Source organism: Triturus cristatus, chromosome 4_2 (genome assembly GCF_964204655.1).
Source record: "Triturus cristatus chromosome 4_2, aTriCri1.1, whole genome shotgun sequence".
Taxonomy (NCBI): domain Eukaryota; kingdom Metazoa; phylum Chordata; class Amphibia; order Caudata; family Salamandridae; genus Triturus; species Triturus cristatus.
This window is the reverse complement of record NC_140586.1, coordinates 711,334,492-711,338,988: the sequence shown is the minus strand read 5'-3', so window position 1 is coordinate 711,338,988 and position 4,497 is coordinate 711,334,492. Positions and strand designations below refer to the sequence as shown.

Genomic DNA, 4,497 nt, shown 5'->3' with positions numbered 1-4,497 from the left:
TCTCATTAGCGATAGTTGCGGTGATCCTCTGCAGCGATGTTTTTTGCGGCTGCTATGTCGGGTAAACTGGTGCTGTGGGCTGTTAGCACCAGCTTGTGAATGGGGATGTAAATTTATCATGACTTTGGCCGTGATAAAGTGCCGTTAATTCGGCGATAGCTCCTTGTAAATATGCCCCTACATGCATCCAACCCACACCACAGAGTACCACATCATGCCACTCAATTCAACAGCATACCACATATACTTAAACGCAAAAACATACCACTCCACCACATAAAATTCCATTCCACATAATTACACTCTGACACACCTAATTCCAAGACACTCAATGCCACATAATTACTATACACATATTTCCATTATGCACCATGTCATATAATTCAACTACACAAATCCACCACACATAATTCCACAACTAACAATTCCAAACCAAATAATTCCACTCCACACACACGCACTCCAATCCAAAACACAGTAGTATCACACATTCTCACTTACAGCGTCAATACCTCCAACTCTCACAAATGCGAGACCAATTTGCGTTGCAAATGCTTGTTTATTTCATTCATTGGTCGGTTTCCGTGTGTGCTATTGTGGATGTGGGAGTGGGAGAATGAGTCAATTAGTGGGTGAATAGATATAGGAGTGCAAGGACGAGGGACTAAGCGCATAGATGATGATTAAGTGGAAGGACTGAGGGATGTTTAACTGCATGCTTGAGAGCATACAGGAACGTTCAGTTATACTACTTACAATCCATAACTATTGGCTTTGCCACTGCCTGTTTGGTTTTTCACAGGCTGCGTGTGGCTCTGTGCAGATTGTAAAGCGGAGCATTTAATGAGAGAGATGTTCTTTGCCAAAGTCCACATAAAGGCTACGAATGGTGACTTTAACACGGATCTCTAAACCACAACACAAGAGCGCCCTCTTGTGGTTGAACTTGACACTTTTCGGCAAACACCATGAAATCTCTGGTTGTATATTATCTTCATTTGCTGTCCAATGAATGTGTCCTTTCCAAGTCCCAAAAGGGCAGAAATCGGGATGACTTTCACCATGACTGCCTTAACAGAGAAGACACACACTGTTCTGAAACATCGGCGAGAAAGGTTCATAGTAATACTCTAAGAATTCAGCCCAGACTTACAGTATTTTGCGCAAAGGAGTGCTGGGTGAAACTGTAGTCGTTCATTGCGCAACTGACCAAAAATATTGCAGCACCATATTTAGCAAGAGCCATCAGCTGATGACGTAAACAGTCAGCTTGTGATTAAAACGTCTGTTCTTCCTGAGCTCAGCTGTAGGACTTGTACTAGAAGTACTCTCTGGCGGAGATTCTCAGACATTTTGTTCTGGGTTAGCGTCACAAAAGTGACTCGCTTTCCAGTACAAAACTTGTTTTTCACAGGAAAGTACACTGAAAGTAACGTTTATATTACTTAGCTTCAAGGGGGAGTAACATGGGTGATAATATGGGCGTTCCCATTCAACCACCCATGGTTTTGACTCTGGTCTGAGATCTGCTCTCTCCCCAGCAGCTCCGCTGTGCCTTACCTCGCTGCTGACTCTGGGGCAGATTTACAAGCCCCTTGCGCCTCATTTACGCCGCCGTTGCGTCACTTTTGTGACGCAGCGGCGGTGCAAATCCTGCATCATGGTGCGGGGTACTTACAACGTGACGCATCTGGGAGATGCGTCACGTTGTAAAGCTCTGCGCCACATGTAGGCGTTCCTGCGCGGGGGGGGGGGGGGGCGTTCCGGCGCAGGAACACCTCCTAAAAGTGGCTGAGCATTAACAAGATAGGGCCCCAGAGCATTGCTGGAGCTGCGTCGCACTTGCGACGCAACTCCAGCAATGCGCCGCCTTTACGGCACAGATGCGTCACGCATCTGTGCCGTTTTTGCCCCATGGTGCGCCGCATTGCAAATGCGGCGCATCCATGGTGGTGGAGCTGTGGCGCACAATAACTGGCGCATCCCTGCTGATATGCAGGGATGTGCCAGTTATTGTAAATATGCCCCTCTGTGTTCATCTTCCCTGCCTGTGTTTCGAGGCCGCTGCATTCAACTCCTTGCGATGCCTTCCCCAGCCTGCCAGCTTGCTCCAGCCGAGTCTGTGCCCCTCACTGTGTCGTTCTCTGCCCTTAATGCAGTAACTGTGCCACTTTGTTTGTTTTTTACTGTTGTCACTCATTTTGCTTGTTTTATTGTTTTTACTGTTGACTCTGTGCCTCGTGTTGCCCGCCTCTCTTGCCCGCCGGTACTGCCCCTGCGGCCTCCTGCCCACGACCGTTTCCGCCTCCCAGCTGCTCGTCCCTAGCCCCTCCTCTACTTAATGGCGGCCGCTGCGGGGGAGTGCGAGCAAGACCTCTGACTTCTGGTCTGAGATCTGCTCTCTCCCCAGCAGCTCCGCTGTGCCTTGCCTCGACACTGACTACGTGTTCACCTCCACTGCCTGGGGTTCGAGGCCGCTGCATTCCATTCCTTGCCGTGCCCGCCCCAGCCTGCCAGCTCGTTCCAGCCGAGTCTGTGCCCCTCACTGCGTCCTGGACCGTTGTCTGCCCTTAACGCGGTAACTATGTCACTTTGTTTGTTAGGTCTCGCCTAGCGTTGCTGTGCATGTGGTGCTCTCTTTGCGAGGCATGCTGTATTAGGACATTTTTTAGAAGTGGTGTGGAAGCCCCGCCCATATTTTTCATTGGCTGGCGTCGTCGTCCATGGTAAATGCTGGCTTCCGATTGATAGTGAGGCTTCTTAGTCCCTCCTTGTTACCGCCCTGTCTCCTTTTGGGACCACCAATCAGGACTTGATCATTTACTTGCAGCGTTACACTGTCTCCTTCATTAATCGGTAAACACTATGGGGCATATTATCAAGGACGGCGTTAAAATTATCGCCGGTTTAGTGGCAGAAAACTGCCGCTAACGCGGCGATAATGGGCTTGATAATATGCCCTGGAGAATTCCAAAGGAAGCCCATGTTCTCGTGTGAACATGGGCTTCTATTGGAATTCTCAAGGGCATATTATCAAGCCCATTATCACCGCTTTAGTGGCAGTTTTCTGCCGTTAAACCGGCGATAATTTTTAACGCCGTCCTTGATAATATGCCCCTATATTTTTTCCACAATGGCGACAGCTTGTTTTTCAAAGTTGGCAGGTCTTTCGAAAGACTACTAATCCGTTAGGTTTTAACTCTGGACAAACTGCCATCATCGTGCTCGCACGCACATTAAAACACTAATTTACCAAGATCTCGCCCGAACAATTCTATGGCTGGTGGACGCGCAGTGCTACATACACGACTATCAGCGAGTCGCCACCACGCATGCTCTGCGTACGGAGCTGGGGCAGGAGTATGTGTGCTCGGCAGAAGAACGGCCCCATTGCTGGTGCTGGGCGTCATGTCACCACTGAGCGGCTGTGGAGCGCTGTTAAACACACTAGAATTGAGCTCCCGTACCTCCTTCCTCAACCGGGTGAGTTATATACAGACACAGCGTGCATAGTGAACATAGGAGAGGGACTAGCATGATGTGACGCAGTTACAGAGTGTCCAGAGCGACAGGCTCTAATATTGTCAGCTATTGGCCATATCAAAGTCATGCAAATCCTTGTTTTATAAATGTTGTCATCTGCAAACGGTGGAATAACACTTTAAGTCATGAGAACAAAACGTGTAGATTTGTATTCCTTGGAGGAAGATAAAAGTCTTGATACGATCTTAACTTGGTCATTAATCAGACTAACAGAGCGGGCATTGAAATCTGACTCTGCTCTGGTTCACAGACTCATGGTATTTGCTGAAAGTTGTACTTTTGCTTTCCAGAAGACACAGTTCACTGAAAGCAATTTGCGCCTCTAAAATCCAGCTATTCCAAATTGGCCGTTTTATAGCGCAGTCCGTGATTGGGTGTGAGGTTAGGCACAAGTGATAGGTCAAACGTCAGAGCTTGATTTACATATTAGGAATCCTGAGCTATTATCTTTTTCATTTTTGAAACACGGCAATTTGCGAATTGGTAGTGTGCATTTTATACATTGTATGCCACGCCCTTGGAGCATTTAGTGCCCTGTCTTTATATTCCCACACCATCTCCCCTAAATTAAAAATAAATAATCCACCCTCAGTTTGCAAGTACATGTAACGGAGCCATTTATAAAGCAGTGGGCGATGATTACTTGAGAAGCGGAGGAAGCTCATCACTGAGGTCACGTGCAGAGTGCGTCTGTCACTCAAGTACCTTGGGGAAGGTCTGAGACAAGAGTCGGCAATTGCCCCAGCAGGGCATCCCCTGTAAAGGGGAGCGAGCTCCCAGAGACCCGGGGCTCAAAGGGGGCGGCAGGAGACGCGTGGCCGTGTGTCTGGTCCTCGCTAATGCTTACCCCCTCCGGGCATTGGAAGTGGCTCGCGGCTGGCGCTCCTCTGAGTGCAATGGCTGGGGTGAGGTAATGGCGCTTCATAACCCAATTCAGACTACTGTCCTCCCGCT

At 48.6% G+C, this 4,497-nt stretch overlaps 1 non-coding gene across 1 annotated transcript; it reads left to right on the top strand.

Annotated features, from left to right (window-relative positions):
* The first annotated feature begins 4,192 nt into the window (after positions 1-4,192).
* LOC146834946 (Nuclear RNase P) lies at positions 4,193-4,497 on the top strand. Its single transcript, XR_014960952.1, has one exon.